General features: G+C 35.9%; 1 protein-coding gene across 14 annotated transcripts in view; it reads left to right on the top strand.

The window, feature by feature from the left end:
- Positions 1-877: 877 nt before the first annotated feature.
- The window catches only part of Prosap (SH3 and multiple ankyrin repeat domains prosap), a 75,699-nt gene continuing 58,257 nt past the window's right edge, over positions 878-18,319 (top strand). For 4 of the 14 annotated variants that reach the window (XM_086831399.1, XM_086831371.1, XM_086831393.1 and 1 more), the window contains exons 1-2: positions 898-1,364; positions 1,756-1,998. The gene's annotated coding sequence lies outside the window, so the exon portion shown is untranslated. Of the gene's footprint in view, positions 1,365-1,738; positions 1,999-18,319 lie in introns of all 14 variants that reach the window. The other 10 variants (XM_086831405.1, XM_086831377.1, XM_086831397.1 and 7 more) reach the window with 3 other exon arrangements.

Genomic DNA, 18,319 nt, shown 5'->3' with positions numbered 1-18,319 from the left:
AAATGGATGAAAAACGATTCGAGCGACAAGAAAACCTTTAAGAAAAATGCCAGCAAAAATGCCCAAGTGACCCAGAACTTGGGCAAGAAAAATCTACAAGGCAGCTTTGATGGATAGACCGGGGGATGGGGGGCAGCTGCCTTGGGGGGCGGTTGATTTTCCGGCCCTTTTTATGTTTTCCATCTAATGACAAAAGTGACCAGCAAATAACATGAACTTAACATTACTGTTGCGACGCTGTTAAGTGGGGACTTTTGTTCAGGCTCCATAAATTTTCCCCAAAATAAATTCCTTCTTAATTTTCTCTTGCTTTCCTTTTGTTTATTAAGAGAGCGTATAAAGAGAATTAAGAGGTTTATCTGGTATTAGACTTAGCTAAGTTCTTATTAGTTCTTTGCATGGTTGTTGACTTGTCTAGTGCGCGAATTAATATAAACTAATTAGAATTTTGATTCACAATTATTAATTACAAATTTGCCTTTATTCGACTCTCTTTTTATACGCTAACAAAGTACAAAGTTTAAATTTCGGATATATTTTTAAATACATTAAATCTGGGCTATTACATTTGGTTAACATCCAAAGAGCGAATTTCCTCTTCTTATATTTTTCTTCTTTACAGCCACTGCTGCTAGATTCGCTTCTTTCCCGTCAAATCTGTTTTTTTTTTTTTGTCATCTGCTAAATGCAGCTCTGTTATTCATTTTACTTTCTACATGAGATTTCGACCCCAAGAGTTAGAATGCGACCCCTAGTATCTGTAAGCGTGTCAAATACATCTGTAAACGTGTAAAATGCATGGGAGCACATGTTAAATGTAATATGTTAACCTTAACAGCTCTGTAGATTTCAGGGCTTTGAAAGTTAGCTATTTTAAGGCTTTTAGCTAGTTTAAAGCTGCAAGCAAGCCAGATCTAGACGGAACAAAGCTAAGCCGGCAGCAGTGGTAACAAGTAACGGTTGTGCCGTCACACAAAAATTTTCGTCTCGCCTTTTCAACCGCGGCTCGCGCTTTTCGTTCGCGTTCGAAAATCCGGAAAATGTGAAAATCACATCGGGAACTCATCGCCGGGAAGGAAACTATTGGTACAACAGTTTTACACCTTTTTTTCACACGCCGTGTTCGTGGTGTTCTCCTCCGGTTCAAGACGTGTGCGAGCGGGAGGACGAGTGCGTGCGGGATAACGGTGCAAGGAAAAATCTCAAATCCGAAATCAAAGCCCGAAATTTGTTTTAATCGCTGTAATTATTAGAATCGAAACTGCTAACTGCAGCTAACGAATCCGAAATATAAAAACCGAGCAAAGTGAAGTGCAAAAACAAAAACATAAACCGGTCTCTGCAGCAGCAGCACCAGCAGCAAGGTAAAGCCAAAAAAGAAGAAAAAAAAAACAAAAATCAAACCAAAGGCAGCGAAAGAATTTTTGTTGTTTGGCCAAAGCAGCGCTGCCGGTGCGTATGTGTGTATGTGTGTCTGTGCGTGCGAGTGAATGCGACCGTGTGTGTGTGTGGGCATCTCGAGAAGGAGAAAAACGTAAGGCAGTAAAGTAGGAAAAGGAAAAGAGGGAAACAAAATCCGAAAAAGCAAAAAGTAAACCTGTTCCCTGCAACTGCGGATAAAACAACAACATAATAAAAAAAAGAGAGGCCGCAAAAAGTGGCACAAGTGAAAATTCCTGTGTTGTTCGTTTATTATTATTTTTGTATTGCCTTGTTTTTTTTCGACAATCGCCAAAAGTGAAAATCAATTTGCAGAGAGCGCGCGCGCAAGGAGCAGAAGGAAGAGAACAAGAACTGGTGAGAGAAAGAGAGAGAGAGCCGAATATAGAATTCGTCCTTTTGTGTGGGTTCAAAATAAAATACCCAACCCAAAAAAAGAGCACGATAACTGGACGAAAAACGGTGAAAAACAATAACAACAGCAAACGACGATAGATTGCAAAAGTAAACAAATTGCGACGAACTGAACGAATTTCGGGAAATTGCAACACGAAAAAGGTCAGTAACGGTAAATTGCAGAGATGTCAAAGCAACAAAACAAACTGATTGATTGCCGGACGAATTGAATAAATTAAAGTTAAAGACTAGCTGGGGTGAATAAAAAGCTGGCTCCTCTTAATAGTCCCCCATTTGACCTTCACCCTTGGACACCCTCGCAAATTGGTAGTGTACTGGCCAAATAACTTGGTAGTTTTGTGCAGTAGTTAACCCTTTGCCTTGATCACCGTTAATTGGAAAGCCCTCGCATGGTCACGGTCACTCGATCGTGAAAATGCCCATTTAGTGCAGTGAACGAGTGACCCTATAAGAAAAAGGGAAACTTTTGAGTCACAATTTTTATAGTTTTGTGGATTTTACTAATTCGAAAATATAATACTTTGTTATGGTGGAAAAAAAGTGCAGAAATTCCAATTAGTCAAGTAGAGTTGCTAATTTATATATTTTCTTTAATTAATTTACTAATTCCTAGTTTTTGTTTAAAGAGTTTAACAACAGTTAACAATTACAAAACGGTTATTTTTCATTTATCTAACCCATCATTACAAGAGCTTTTCTTTACAAATTACATTAGTGACTGTAATCTTTGGTAATGATTTGAAAAAAACATTGTTACAAGAGATGACAATTAATATTTCCTTTGCTGCCATGAACCAGTTAATATTACCCAACTTCTTTGGAAAAGGTTCACTAACTGAAAAGAGTTTATTAACCGCATTTTTTTATCGGACACACGGGAATTTTGACTCTACAAAGCACAGTCATTCGGAATGAATTTCGCTATGGCATCGCGTCTGCTTCCCGTACTTCTGAACGATTTTATTTCCCTTTATTATCGCACCTTTTTATAAACCCCCCAATCATATTATATTGACCTTCACTTGAGTGGTTCTCTGGTTATAAAGAGGCATTCATAAATTTCGTTTTCTTTTTGCGAGTGATTGGGAAACTACACACGCTCTCCTCTTTTTGCTCCAGTAATACGAACATACGTAGTATGTACCCCTTTTCCGAGGTTCAAATGTTTCCCTACCAATTGCACTTATCTTGGTTTGTTTTTGTTTTAGCTTGCTCATAACGTGACTGGTTCTTGTTGTGGCTTATTGTTTTTCGCTGTTGTTGCTTTTATTTACTCTTTTTTTTTGGTGTTTTTGTTACACAAGCGTAACAATAAAATTTCAGAGACTGGTCCGCCACGAAAATGGTTAAAATTTTATATGTGCTGTTATGATCATGTTTTATCTGATAGTTATTCGCTCGTGGCACGTAACACAGTTTGTGTTTTGTGAGTTCATTTTGGGTGGATTTAGGGGAGAGGCTGTGAGGGGGAGTCACTATATCACGTAGAGAACAAACCCAGATCCGAGGTCTGAGATCCGTGAGCTGCTGGGTCAGCTGCGGTTGCCTTTTTGGTGTTTGCAGTTGCTTAATAATGGGGATGCGACTTAATTGTTTCAAAGATCAGATATCAAAAGCTAAGCCTGCATCTGATGGGTACATTCAACAAAAAGGGAATATTATGGCTATATAGGGTTCATGTACCAAAGGCCTTTTAACCAGTTTGCATCGCTAAACAGATCTTGCAAGCTTTTTTTGTACAGATTTCATCTAAATTTAATTTCTTTCTTATTCTGTATATATTTCACAACCCAAAAAATGCCTTATTTTATTTGTAACTTAAAGACAGGTTTGCCAACTCAAGAATAAGGTCAAGACATCAAAATATTCAAGTTTGTCACGCCTTAATTTAAATATTTAACATTTATTGAATACCTTCAGCTTCCAGTGTTTTTCTTTAAATATTTTTAAGTGCGTGATCTTACTTAATTCCACAACTCTGCATTTTTTGGTCAACAAATTTATAGTTTTTCTTTTCTTTTTTCCCTCAACTTATCTGTTTATGTCTTGGCCCACAAAAAGTGACATTTTTGCTCAAGTTTTTGGCCAACATTTCGCCCAATTTGCATAAATTACGACGAGTATTCGATTGATTTGAAACGCTCCAAGTCGAGAAATTCGACTTCTATGGCCCGAACTCTGAGGCCCAGGCAATTTTTTGATTTATTTAATGAGCAAAAATGCTTAGCTACCTCTCTCTCTCTCTCTATCTCGCTCTCCCTCTGACTGCTAGGCCCGTAGGCGTAGATCTCAGATTGGTTCGCTGCCGTTGAAGTTTAACAAATTTAAAGCAATTTCGCTAGCTATTTTTGGGGTCAATTAAGTTGCGCGGCAGCTGAGATACAGATACGCAAAGACAGATAGTTGAAGGGGGGAAGTTTAGCTCAGTTCGCTAGCTGTGGGCGTACTGGTATATTTTTTTGCTTCAGATTTTATTTAGCAGAAAGGAAATGGAAGACCTGAATTAGAGGCACAATTTCTCATTCTATCGCAATCCCAAGGGCTTGAAGATACGTTTTAAAGTTTGATGGGATCAAGTAAAACATGGAAATGCACGAAAAATATATAAAGAGTCTGATTTAGTTTTTCAAATAAAAATTATGTGCTAAAAAGGCTTAATTATATAAGTTTAGAAGTTATAGTATTTAGAACGTTTAGAAAATAAGTTCTCAGTGTAAGGAAGCTAAAAAAAAAGGCATACACATAAAAGAGAGAAAGAGGGAAATATGGAAAGGAACAAAAGTATGAGCCTAGCAAAAGCAGACAACAACAAAAACAGAGAAAATCGATTTAAAACAGATGATTTGGCATCACCCCAGAGCCAAGGCAGTTTTTCCTCATTTTCTCTCCTTTTCCGACCGGAACCTCCTGCTTTATGTATCCCCCAAAGTGTGTGCTTTGTCCTCCCCCCTTTGGGTAGGTGGCCTATCCAGTCCCCAGATCTGGGTTCCAGGCCCAGGCCTAATATTTCACAGGCTGTTAGGGATGTCTGCACAATGGGGTGTATTTTATCAGCCAAGGGCAGTACAGTGGGGCTGACGCATATCGCACCGCACACTGTCAGCTGTTTGTCCAGAAAGTACAATAATATTTTTCAAGCTGTTTAAGCCTTGCATACGGGGTATCGAGTGTTTTGTTTATTTATTTTACGTTTAAAATTCAATCAAATGTAATTAGCAATTGGGGAGGATGTATATTTATCTTGAGGTTCCACTGTCATGGTTATGCCCCTCACTTGCCCTTCGCACAAACTTTTCTCGCTTCTGTTCTGGGCTTCCGTACTTTATTTTCTCCTCTTGTTTTATCTCCTTTTCTCCTTCTTCTTCGACTTCTTTTTGCCTGCTGGCTAGCAGCTTCAGCTTTTGTTTTTTATTTATTTGGCTTGTGCCAAATTCTCGTTGAACTTTTGAGGCTCCCAAAACAGCTGTGCTGCTCTGCCCGGGCCAACATCTCTCTCTATCTCTTTATTGCCCCCCTTGGCAGCTCCTCCCCCTTCCCAGGCTGGCTGGTGTCCTGTCATTAACACTAGCAGCGACGCCGGCAGCGGATGATGCGGATTTAATGAGCAAATGATTAGCATTTTTATGCGGCCACTCTTATTGCGACGAAATACCCGGGAAGAGTCTCCTCGAATTGCGAAATGAAAATATTTTTTGCCCTTTCTGCTTGCTGGCCAAGCTGGGAAAACTTAATAGTTGGCATTTTCTCGACATTTTTCCAGGCGCTGGCCCGCCTTTGTCTGTCACTGCACTGATAAGGGAAGGTGATAAAGGGAATCAGAGCGGGGGCTGGGGCAAAGTGGGACACGTGCAACGGATTGTGGCACACAGAAATGAAGTCCCCGGGTAAAAAGCCCTTAAGCGGGTCCAAATTAATGATCCCCACGTAGATTTATGGCCAACCAGATAAAAGGAAATGGAAAAGGGTGAAGCAAATCGAAGAAAAACTGCAGAAAAGTGATAAAAGAATACGAGCTGTTCTCTTCTGCACTATTATTGTCTTTTTAATGGGCAATATTCTAGATGATATTTTGAGGTATATTTGTAATTTTAATAAACCTTTAAAAATTATATAAGAAAATGGAAATGAAAACAAGAAAGGAAGCCAAATTCGGCACGCCGAAGTTTGTTTACCCTTTCAGGTTGAAATTCGATCAATACAATATAAATTATATATGTGTATGTTAAAAAACAATAAAGTAATGACTACTTTCATTTCATTTACCAAAACATTTGATATTTAGCGTTTTACATTCACATTTTTTTTATGGCAGTTATATGATATAGCAGTCCGATTTTCATAAAATATTGCACAAAATTCTAGAACAATATATAATGGCTTCATATCAAATTTGATAAAAATCTGTTGAAAACTGAAAAAGTTATAATTGTTAGCTTTTAATTTTCCGATCGTTCCGATGGCAGCTATATATGTATGTATATATAGTGCACCGATTCGGCATGCTCCGATTTATATACTACTAAAATTATATAGAAGAATAACCCCATAATTTCATTCAAATAGCTTGCTCTTTGTTCCAAAACAAACTTCGCACTAGTGAACATATAATTCCCAACTGGTTCAAACATCCCCGGAACGAAGTGACTGCTGCCAGCCAAGTCTCAGAAATGTGCTGTGTTACAAAAGTTGCAAGTCATTGTTTATAAGTGTTCAAAGTTAGTAACTGATCATGCATAATTACTGGTTATAGATACTTATTGATCATAGTTACTTCCTTGTCATAGATACTTACTGTTCAGAATTACTTACTAGTCATAGATACTCACTGATCATAGTTACTTACTGGTCATAGATACTCACTGTTCAGAGTTAATTACTGCTCATAGCTAATTACTGATCATAGTTCTATAAATCGTCCGATCGTTTCTATGGCGGCTATATATATGTTTATATATAGTCCACCGATTCGCCATGCTCCGACTTATACACTAGTTAAATTTTATAGAAGAATAACTCCATAGTTTCATTCAAATAGCTTGCTCTTCAATTTGTTCCAAAACAAATCTCTCTGTGCATATGATTCCCAACTGGTTCAAACATCCCCGGAACGAAGTGACTGCTGCCGGCCAAGTATCAGAAATGTGTTGTGTTACAAAAGTTGCAAGTCATTGTTTATAAGTGTTCAAAGTTAGTAACTGATCATGCATAATTACTGGTTATAGATATTTACTGATCATAGGTACTTCCTGGTCATAGATACTTACTGTTGGGAGTTACTTACTAGTCATAGATACTTATTGTTCAGATCTACTTACTGGTCATACTTACTTACTGCTCATAGTTAAATTCTGATCATAGTAAATTTTTGATCATAGTTATTTTATATGATTATAATTATTTGCTGATCATAGTTACTTACTGCGGAAAGATACATACTGATCCTCTACAAGAATATATATACTTTATATGTTCAAGGGTAGAATTATTACAAAAGAGAATGTATTGGGACTTTTCTCCAAGAGATGTTATCAAATCCTTGAACCAATCAGAAACAAAGCAATGAACCTGAAATGTTTTGGAAAACCCCAAATTGCATTTCCACTTTTCCCCACTCAAATCAGTTAAAAGCAAAGTTGGTCGGAAACAATGGGATCTGCAATCCGTATCCGTTGGAACCAAGCCCTGGACTCATCCTGTCCGCACTCACAAATGAAATTAACTTTGTGGCCTCCGTCTCGCCCCGCCTCCTTTTGTCACTCTGTGATTTCACTGCATAATGCAATTAAAACAAGCAAAAACAACAACATCGAACAGAAAAACGTTTTTCCTTTTGCTTTTTTACCGCACGAGAAAAAGGAGGGGAAGTCGAGCAAAAGCAAAAAAATCAATAAAAGCTATGGGGAGTAGAAGAAAAAGAACAGAATCTGCCACCGCAATGAGCAACAATAAAAACAACAGCAAGAACAACAACTATAACAACAACATGTTGGAAAAGTCAGCTAGGAAAATCAATCTGGCACAAGGATAAAACTACACGTACGTGCACTAAGTGTGGTCCACATTTTATAGATAGGATACATGCGGCACACACCACAATGTCCTTAAAAATACGCAAATGCAAAAACCTTTTCTCTGTTTTTCTTGTATTTTCAGCATTTTTGGAATTTGGGTCGCATTATGATGGGCGTGAATCAGGTGTACATATCATCAAAGCATATTTCAAGTGGAAAGTAGTGTGCCTAGTGAATAATTCAGGAGATACATGTATGTGTGTGGTTTGGGCCTGTGGGAAAATATGCCCCAAAATATAAACATTTTTTCAATGAATTATTCTCTTGGTGCCTTAAAAATTACACCATCTTTTTATCAAAACTATTTTTATTTGTTGATACAAAACTATCTACAAGTCAACATGGGAAATCATAAATGGCAATCTCGAATAGCTTATCTCTAAGGGTAAAAAGCCGACAAAGTTCCCAAAATAAACATCAGTTTTAAAAGAGGTTATTAAAGTGAAATAGACACACAAATAAAAATCAAAACCAATATTTTCTTCCTATTTTTTATTAGACTAATGGCGTCAATAAATTGAATCAGAAATTTATTTTCACAATGGCTCATTAAATAAGTCATAAATTTCACAACTTGCATACTTAACTCGTAAAAGCCACATGATATATATTTGCAAATCACTATTATGTACATAATTCAAAAACAGAGAGATAAAGCTTTACAGAACCATTCGGGATTTATTATCTCTCGAGTGCTTAAAGAATAATATTTAGCGTTGTGATGATGATTCACTTTTAGATTGAATTTTTTTTTCAATTTCTGCTGGGAATTTCAATTCTGTGGGTGTTCCTCGATAAGCTGCAAGGAACTTCCTATCACTGCTCATATATTATATTCACTGCAAACTTGTTATTTCATTTGCAAATTGTATAATTGTGTTTGTTCTATTTGTGGGGGAGGTTTGCAACTGATAAATTAGTGCAAGTTTTGCAATAATCTGCCACGCGCAGAGGAAACTCGCGGCTTTGAGTCAAGGTTACTACCAAAGCGGGGGTTCAAGTCGATAGCTGATTCGGTTCATGGCCAAGAAAATAAAGGGGGCCATCGGAAAGGGATACATGTGCAAACAGGCTTCTGTTTATCAAAGGCTTCTCCCGGAGAATTTTATGCTAATTTCTGCTGTTCCTGCATAAATTTTGTTCTTGATTTTGTGCTGAAACCATTTCTTTCCACGCTTTGATGTAATTTTTAATGGAATTTGAACTCGAGAAAGGTTACAATGTGAAATATGAATAATTAATAGGTAATTGAGAGTAAATATGGGTTTTATCAATAATAAAATACAAAGAAAACAAGCTGGAAACGGGAGCTAAGAGTAAAGTTGAATATTGGGGTTTCTTTACTTTCGCTTGTTACTTTTTTCTTCTCTTTGAAATCTTAGTAAATTCAACTAATTATTTACATATTTATTTGAATGCCAAAAAACCTTGCCAGCTCAGAGATTTGTGATATTATTAACGTAATTATAGTAAAATCAAATCGGCATTACCATAACTGAAACAGCAACGAAAAAGCCAAAGTTTATGGCTGTCCCATTAAAAAAGGGAAGAAAGCCTGCCTGCCTGCCTGCAATTTGTGGTAAATCAACATTTTCATTGGCAGACGATGGCATTTTCCTTGCCGAATTTTCTTTTGTCTCTCAGCTGTGAGCCCTGCACGACATTCGGGGCTTAATGCGGGTGGAAAATGAAGGGGGTTGCAAGGGGTGTTGGCAGCGCAATAAATAAGTTTGGCCAACAAATAGGAAGAGTGGAAGCCAAGAACGTGCCAAAGTTGAACAAATAAAGAGGTGGCTGGAAGGGGAGAGAGGTGGAGGGGGAGGTGGCATTATGAGCACGGGGATTAACGGCAAAGAAAGTTGACTTACGAAGAAAGTTGCGCTAGAACTTTCTCAGCTGTGAATTCAATTAAAGTTTGGCTCTAAGCAAAATCCAGTTAATTTGTAATAATTTCTGCAATCAAATTAAAATGAACGTAGCAAAAGAGACAGACTGCCAAAACAGTAAATTATGAATTAAATTCACAATAAAATTTCCCCATGAATTAATCCAGCAAAAGAAAGAGAGGAAAAAATTCAGCGAATTAAAAGCCGCAAACAATAACAAATTTCTGCAATCGGAACTGCCCTTCCTTCTCGCCTTTCTCCACAAAAACAAAAACAAAAAAAAAGCAATTTTTATAGTTTTATTTCCGCTTCTTGAATGCAACTAAATTACGCTAATTGCTGCTGGCCGAGAGCACTGAGTGCGCTTGAAAAAAGCCATAAAAACAAAGCAGCCGAATGGCCAAGAAATGTGCAAAAGAAAAACAACAGAAAATATAAATATATATATATAGAGAGAGAAGTAAGTAATACTCTTCCATTATGCCTTACATAAGACCTGGCCGTGACTTTTCCAGCGCGGAAATCTCTTTTTTGCTTTTTGTTTTTTGTTTAGAAAGTGTCGCCGCAGAAATAACAAAAAATTAAATTAAATGCTGAAAAACGAACCGAAAAGCACTTTAATGGCCAAAACGTAAAAGCCAAAAGAAATTAAATGAAATGGAAATCAAATAGAAATCAATGAGACAAAATGAAAGTGAGGAATTTGTGTATTGTTTTTATTTTTATTTTGGGTGTGTCTTCAATTTCTTTTCATTTTTGTTGAGTTTTTTGTTTGCTGCCAGAACACAGAAAAATTCATAATTAATTTTTAATGAGGCCAGGACCGGGGAAATTTGCTAGAGCTGGAGAAGTGAAAAATTGGCTTAAATATTTTATAAGCTGAGCGGCATTTGTCAAAAATATTTGGCACACGAAGCTCTTAAAAAAAAAATGAGAAGGGGAAAAGTAAGCCCATCAACACTAGACCAAAAGATTGGGGTGGCCTTAAAAAAATAAGAGGAAACTTAAGGTAACTTGCTATCAAAATTCTAAGCTCTACAAAAAGTTTAAAGTTTTATAGTTAGAAGTCACCTTAATACACTATACACTATATTCCACCAGAGTTTCCCTATAATTTGAACATGCAAATCCATCAAGTCCTTGTTGCTTAGTGTTATTTATGGAGGGCTCAGAAACCCATTTCCGCACATCCAGCCACCCATCAATCAATCAATGGATCGATCAATAGCCTCCACTAACCGGTGATAGATGCAAAGATAATGGAGAAGTTGACTGGGAAAAGCAAAGCACTCGGAGAAATTTAATAAGAAAAAACCTTGGACAGGGCTTCCGTGTTCTCCTCAAGATTTTTTCCCTCCACTCTTGGGGGCTTCGCGCGCTCGGTGATTGGAAACCCGTTTGTTGCCATTGGCAAAAGAGTAATCATAGAAAAAATACACGTTAATAGAATTTTAACGGGAGAGAGAAGAGAAGCTTGGTTGGGCCTACTCAAAGCCCCAGAACGCCCACAAGGGCGGGGCTTAGTAGTAGGAAAAACATAAAAATAGCAAAAAACAACCAAGAGCAACTGCTGAGCAACAGTTAGGTAACTGTAATCAATCAGAGTAACTCGGGCTAATTACTGTGGAGAGGGGGACTCAAAGGGGGGCGCAGAGACACAAGAACTACGGGGGAATGACTGACTTAATTAAACGCAAAAAAAATATATAGGCCCGCTAGGCACAGGCATTTACAATTTTCACAAAATTAAACAACAAATTGCGTAATTTGCCTCAGCTGCATGGCTAATAAACCGTAATGAGGAGGCGGTCCTGCGGCAGTTGGGGGCGTGGCTATGCACATATTTGATTTTTAGAGGGATTTATGCGCGAATTTCATTGGATTGATTAATTACACATTGAAAAATATTCAATTATCCTTGAAAATATAGAAAAAATTAGATTTTTCTTGGAATATTTGTACAGATAAAGATACAAAAGGGGAGAGACTGATTATAAAATGGAAAATAACTATGGAAACTTTGAATAACATATAAAAAAACTGTTTCCTCAAAAAAATTTGCACTGAAGTTCCTATAACTTTGGACATAATCAGAACCCTTTAAGTAAACCCTAAAATCCAGCTAAAAAATATAGTTTATAACTCTTATTGGCTAATAATCTCTAATCACCTTGCAACCAATCCAATGTAAATATTTTTGTTTTCTGTGCAGCTTCTGTCAGATTGCAGTCATCGTTTTTGGCAGCTCATTTAACAATTTGCCCATTCTGGACTTGACAATTTGGAGTTGTAATCGATTTCCATAAAATATGAAAACGAATCCTCATGCTCATGCTCATCTATACCTACACAGAGGTACATATTTTCGCATTTAAATGCAAATCACGTTGACGTGTGTGTGTGTGTGTGTATAGCCTTGGCAATAAGAGCCAACGTATATGGCCAACAACAAGATGTACACATTAAGATACAAGATACATAAACACATTTGGCCCATTCGCTTGTAGCCAAGTGGGTGTCTTTTGGTCTCGATGTGTGTGTGTTTTTGTTGTTCTGTCATTTCTTTTTCTCCTTTTTTTGTGTGTGTGTGTGAGCCGGGAAAAAAGTTGATTATGTGACGGCAAAGATTTCTTTTATGAGAACAAGGCGTGGTTCTGGTGTGTGAACAACATCCTGTTGGTATAGAATATGTCCCGAAAGCGAATCTTATCTTTATAGATCTGGAAAAGATGTATAAATAAAATATATTTATTGGGAAATAATAAAAGAAAAGGTGTTGGAAATAATTTTTAAAATTAAAAATTTGTTTTTCCTTCCCTTCGCCTATTTATGCTGATTTATAATATATATAATTTAGATTACTTTGATTCAAGCTTATGGCTGAAATTATGAAACCATAATTTAAGTCTTTAATTATCTGTATTTTTGATAACAATTTGTCTACATTTATTTTTCTACAAATCAAAGTTTAAAATATTCATAACTAAGCCAAAAATGCCTTAATTTTAATTCGGAAAGCGGTCCTATGTTAGTTTTTAAGAGGTTAATAAACCTACATACTCCATTTAAATTGTAAAAAAATTCGAAATTTTGTCTTTTTTTTTTTACAATTTTAACTCTTTAAAATTATGAAAAAATTTGAACATTTTTTTTTTTTCGCCGGATATGTCTAAATCGATTCAGCTTTTAATACTGATCAAGAATATATATGATTTATAGGATCGGAAATGACTCCTTCACTTTGATTTAGGCTTTTAACTGAAATTATAATACCATAATTTAAGTCCTAAATTATCTATATTTTTTATGACAATTTTTCATGCAATGCAAAGTCTTAAAAATTCATAACTAAGCCAAAAAAGCCTTAATTTTGATTCGGAAAGTGGTTTTATGTTAGTTTTTATAAGCTTAATAAATCTGCATACTCCATTTAAAATGTAAAAAAATTCGAAATTTGGTCAACTTTTTTTTACAATTTTAAGCCCTATAAAACTATGAAAAAATTTAAAAATTTTGTTTTGCGGCGGATATGTCTAGATCGACTCGGCTTTTTGAGCTGATCAAGAATATATATGGCTTATAGGGTCGGAAATGACTCCTTCACTATGATTTAGGCTTTTAACTGAAATTATAATACCATAATTTAAGTCCTAAATTATCTATATTTTTTATGACAATTTTTCATGCAATGCAAAGTCTTAAAAATTCATAACTAAGCCAAAAAAGCCTTAATTTTGATTCGGAATGCGGTCCTATGTTAGTTTTTAAGAGGTTAATAAATCTGCATACTCCATTTAAAATGTAAAAAAATTCGAAATTTGGTCAACTTTTATTACAATTTTAAGCCCTATAAAATTATAAAAAAATTTAAAAATTTTGTTTTGCGGCGGATATGTCTAGATCTACTCGGCTTTTCGAGCTAATCAAGAATATATATGGTTTATAGGGTCGGAAATGACTCCTTCACCATGATTTAGGCTTCTGACTGATTTTATAATACCTTAATTTAAGTCCTTAATTATCTATATTTTTTATGACAATTTTTCATGCAATGCAAAGTCTTAAAAATTCATAACTAAGCCAAAAAAGCCTTAATTTTGATTCGGAATGCGGTCCTATGTTAGTTTTTAAGAGGTTAATAAATCTGCATACTCCATTTAAAATGTAAAAAAATTCGAAATTTGGTCAACTTTTATTACAATTTTAAGCCCTATAAAATTATAAAAAAATTTAAAAATTTTGTTTTGCGGCGGATATGTCTAGATCTACTCGGCTTTTCGAGCTAATCAAGAATATATATGGTTTATAGGGTCGGAAATGACTCCTTCACCATGATTTAGGCTTCTGACTGATTTTATAATACCTTAATTTAAGTCCTTAATTATCTATATTTTTTATGACAATTTTTCATACAATGCAAAGTCTTAAAAATTCATAACTAAGCCAAAAAAGCCTTAATTTTGATTCGGAAAGCGGTCCTATGTTAATTTTTAAGAGGTTAATAAAACTGCATACTCCATTTAAAATGTAAAAAAATTCAAAATTTAGTCAACTTTTTTCCCAATTTTAAGCTCTTTAAAATGTTGAAAAAATTTGAAAATTTTGTTTTCCGCCGGATATGTGTAGATCGACTCAGTTTTTAGTGCTGATCAGGAATATATATGATTTATAGGGTCGCAAATGACTTCTTCAGAACATAAATCCTTAAAGATTTAAAAATAAATATAATGTAACCTTAATCTGCAATATTTTAATTCTATATTTTAATATGTTGGAATAAAAACTTATTCTCAATTATTAACTTACCATATTGGGTACCAAATAAATTCAAAAATGATTCCTTGTTTGAAAACTTTAATCAAAAACAATAAAAATTCATATGTGCAATTCAGTTACACGTTTTACGAGACCATTTATGAACCCAAATTTGGCTTCTTTATCGACCGCTTATGTTTATGGCAATTATGGGCCTCTACCAAAAATATAATTTTAGACATTCCCACCACAACAATTTAAACAAAAACCCCAAAAAAAGAACGCAAAAGAGTGGGTCCAACCATTTTTATTCATTTTTTATAATAGACGCAATAAGGAAGGAAGACAAAACGAGAACCTTTCGGCGACGACGACAAGTGGCACATCAAACAAAAGCGCCAAAATGAGTGAATAGGATAAGGGAAGTGGCAACGAGAAGGAGGGGAAGGAGGAGGAGGGGAAGAGAGCAAACAATGAACGAAACGTAGCTCAAATATTTGCCAAGCGGTTTTCTGTAATAAAAGGTACGACAGGTAGATAGGAAGGTAGGTAGATTGCTAGATACAGGTGTGTATGTAAATTTTTGTACCTACGAACAAACAGAATTAAAAATCATTCATAATAATTATGCCCTCAAAGGGCCTCAGGTTTCTCTTCTGTTTCAAACGAAACTAGCTTACAAATAAATCATTTTCAAACGAAACTGAAATGTAAACTGAGCCATCGGATAAACAAATGAGCTTCAAGTCATTCAAGTTGCAAACAAAACTTAAAAGAGTCTGGAAATTGGTTAAAAGTATTGGATTTTAGGTTGAGGAAAATATTGTTTACGTTTAAATGTTATAAACAAAACTCTGAAAACGTAGCAACCGCAATGAGACTTTAAATTTCTTGAGTGTGTGTATGTATTTTTTTGTTTTTGGACAGATTGGACCCACATGACCATCTAAGCTCCGGTTTTGACCATCCAACTTTTTGGCCATTTATCGATTTCTGACCATTTTGTAGGCGTCCACACGAAACGCGTTTTTGGGGATTTGACTGGTGAGTTGCCAAATCAAAATAATGTCCGACAATTAATTTTTCATAAATATAATTATGAAATAATCATAATTTTATTTTTGGTAAACATTGATTGACAAACGATGGGACAGGGAACGACAGTTGATGGATGATGAATGGATTGACATGGAGCGAAAAACGATGTTTTTCAAGGAGTGTCAGGGCAAGTTTTTGGTTTTGGGAAATCGAACTTTAATCAAAACAATTAACACGAAAAATGTGTTAGCCACGAAACTGGCTGCTGCTGCTGCTGCTGCTGAGATCAACTTTCCTAAAGGTCGGTAACCGGTTTTCGGCCAACGAATTTCCGAGTCTCCGTAACTCTGGGCCAACATTCTTGGCCATCTCCTCCCCTGTCCCCTGTAAGCCTTTCTCTCTCTGCCTCTGTTTCTTTCTGTTTGGTTAGGGGAACCGCTTTTCGCTTAGCGCCAACATTACGTGTCCGTTAGCACTCAATAACAATTTTCTTGGGCGGCAAATTCAATTCAATTTTTCAGCAGAAGAGGACAGAAAAGAAAGTTGAATGAACCGCAAGAAGGTCGTTGGTAAATGCACTCAAATTTTATAATATTTGGGAATCCGTCGGAAAAGGGCCACACAAAGTTTGCCAAATTAATTGAATCAATGTCAATCAGTGGAGCTTGGGAATGTCTGCGATTGGGTTCAATCAAGATAAATGTTTGGGGAATTTTTAACATTTATTTTTGTGGCTTTAATAATTTATGTGGGAATTTCTGCTGCTGCTAGAGGTTAAACTACAATGAAATTAATGGTGATAAATCAATGCAAATATCTGGCTGGACATCCTATGTTTGAAGTATTTTATTGCCAGATTTTCAGGAGTTGAAATAACTTTTAGATAAATTGCATTTTTTCAAGGGTAAACAATTTGCTTTTCCTACACATGTTTTACTATAAATATTTGTTTCTTGTCGTCTTTTCCTTGATTTTTCATATTTTCATATTATTATTTCCTACCATTTTACTGGGATTATTCCCACACAGTTCTCACGCAGCTCAACTAAAGTTTTCATGAATTTTCCCCACTATCAGTCTGCCTTTTCTTTTCACTTTGGTTTTATTGAATTTGTTTCTAACCCATCTTCCTTGAGTTTTACATTTTCCACTCCTCTTTGCCACCTGTCACTTTCGTATTTTGTATATTTTTTTTGTGCATTTCTTGTTTATATTTATTTTTTGTTGGCTTATTTGCATATTGTGCATATTTCGGTGGCTTGGCCAAGTTTTTCCTGCTTTTGCATTCAAATTTCAGTGGCTAAAGAAGAATACTCTAACCAAGGGGGGATTATAAGTTTAAACGAGCGAAATGACAACGAAATAAACTTTGTTTCGGCATTAAATCTTTCGTCTTCATTTCGTTCCTAAGAGCATCTCAGATTCGCCTTTTGTTACTCCACAGCTCTCGATGCTTTTGATGGCTCAGCAGCATTTACATTTCATTTCATTTGGAATTGGAATTTACATTTATTTCTTTCTTTCTGTCGTGTGCGTTTTCCTTTGTGTTTTGATTTATTTTCAAACTGCGCTTTTCATAAGCCAACAAACAAGTCACTGATTGGCGGCGGCCCTGAAAAAAAAGGGGAAGGAGGTTTATAATATATATAATACTGAAAACCCTTTGAAGGTGCGCTCTTTTGGGTTTTGTGGTTGGTCACTTGCAAGGCTTTAAATAGGGATTTATATATGATTACCTAATAAATAAATAGTTTATGGTATCCTAATTGAATGCACCGCTGGCTGCATTATTTATTACTTTAGATACCAAATTATTCCGGTTACAGAAATGTGCAAGTTGGCAAATTAATTGAAAATTGCCAGAGTTGCGGGTAATTATGTTAATTAGGCGAAATATTATTCGCTTCTGGTGTCTGTCTGTTGTCTCTCAGTTAAAATGACAGGCTCATATGTGTGTGATAGGAGCAGCTTGAAAAGTTTCAGCTTCAAGTTTGAAAAGTTGCCTCGGCTTCAGGGGAAAATAATTATACACATGACCAGGTAGGGAATGTGCCTGGCCGGAGCGGCGATCTCTCAGAGGTTCCTCCGCTGTGGCCGCTGTGATGGGCGTGAAATGAGAAAAATCCCGGGAGAAAAATGTGAAAAATAATAAATGATATTTGGGGCGGGGCAGCTCTCACACACAGACAGCTCCGACATATCCAAAGGCCCTTAACCTTTCCAAGTGCAAGCGAGGCTAACTAAACTAAACGATTCATTATTGCATCGTTTTCTCACCAGGTTCTTGGGAAAGTCTTCCGCCGTTGTCTCAGACAAAAAGCTTTCCAAATTGAATGTAGGTAAAATAAATGTGTTTAAGCGTCGATAACTTAATGAATTTCCTTAAGTAATTAATCACTTTAAGGGTTAAGAATATTTTAAATGACTTTGAAGGTATTAGAGAGTGTTCTGAGTCAAGAAAAGCTTAATTTGCTTAAAGAAAATCTTTAGTTGATGGCATTTCCATTCTCTAATCTTAGTAAATTTGCATTAGTGTAGACCAATCAGTACTATAAAAGAGGAAAAATATATATCATATCACCTTAATAATTGTCTGAGGCAAAAAAAGGCAACATTTTGCAATTAACACGCCGCACGCTTGTTGAAAGCGTTTCAGTTTGCCGGAACGCCTGTGGCGGGATGCAGATACTCGTACCGTAGACCTTCAGTTAC

The sequence above is a fragment of the Drosophila serrata genome, unplaced genomic scaffold, assembly GCF_035046125.1.
Source record: "Drosophila serrata isolate PLE 108 unplaced genomic scaffold, ASM3504612v1 contig_26, whole genome shotgun sequence".
Classification (NCBI taxonomy): Eukaryota; Metazoa; Arthropoda; class Insecta; order Diptera; family Drosophilidae; genus Drosophila; species Drosophila serrata.
This window is presented reverse-complemented; position numbering and strand designations above follow the sequence as displayed.